This window comes from Penaeus monodon, chromosome 13, assembly GCF_015228065.2.
Source record: "Penaeus monodon isolate SGIC_2016 chromosome 13, NSTDA_Pmon_1, whole genome shotgun sequence".
In the NCBI taxonomy this organism is placed as follows: domain Eukaryota; kingdom Metazoa; phylum Arthropoda; class Malacostraca; order Decapoda; family Penaeidae; genus Penaeus; species Penaeus monodon.
In genome coordinates this window covers 25,472,950-25,473,306 of record NC_051398.1, presented here as the reverse complement: position 1 = coordinate 25,473,306, position 357 = coordinate 25,472,950, and positions in this window count along the sequence as shown.

The window sequence follows — 357 nt, the reverse complement described above, 5'->3', positions numbered from 1 at the left end:
AAAAAATTTATATATATTATATATATATATATATATACATACATATAATATATATTATTATATATATATATATATATATAATATATATATATATATATATATATATATAAAATATATATGATTGGTTTTTGTGGTGCCTTTAAGGGTGTTGTGTTTTGTCTAATGAGACCTCATCCTTAGAAAACGCTACGTTTTTGTGGCGTTGGAGAGGCCTAGGTTGGCTTAGGGAGGAGCCTAGGCCTTGAGTGAAAGGAGAGTCAAACTCAAGAGGTGCAGATAGTCTGCTTAATTTTTGTTCATCGTTCGTTTGAGATTTGCGAAGTTTTTGCTTCGCCCGGGCCTTCAAAACATATGCCC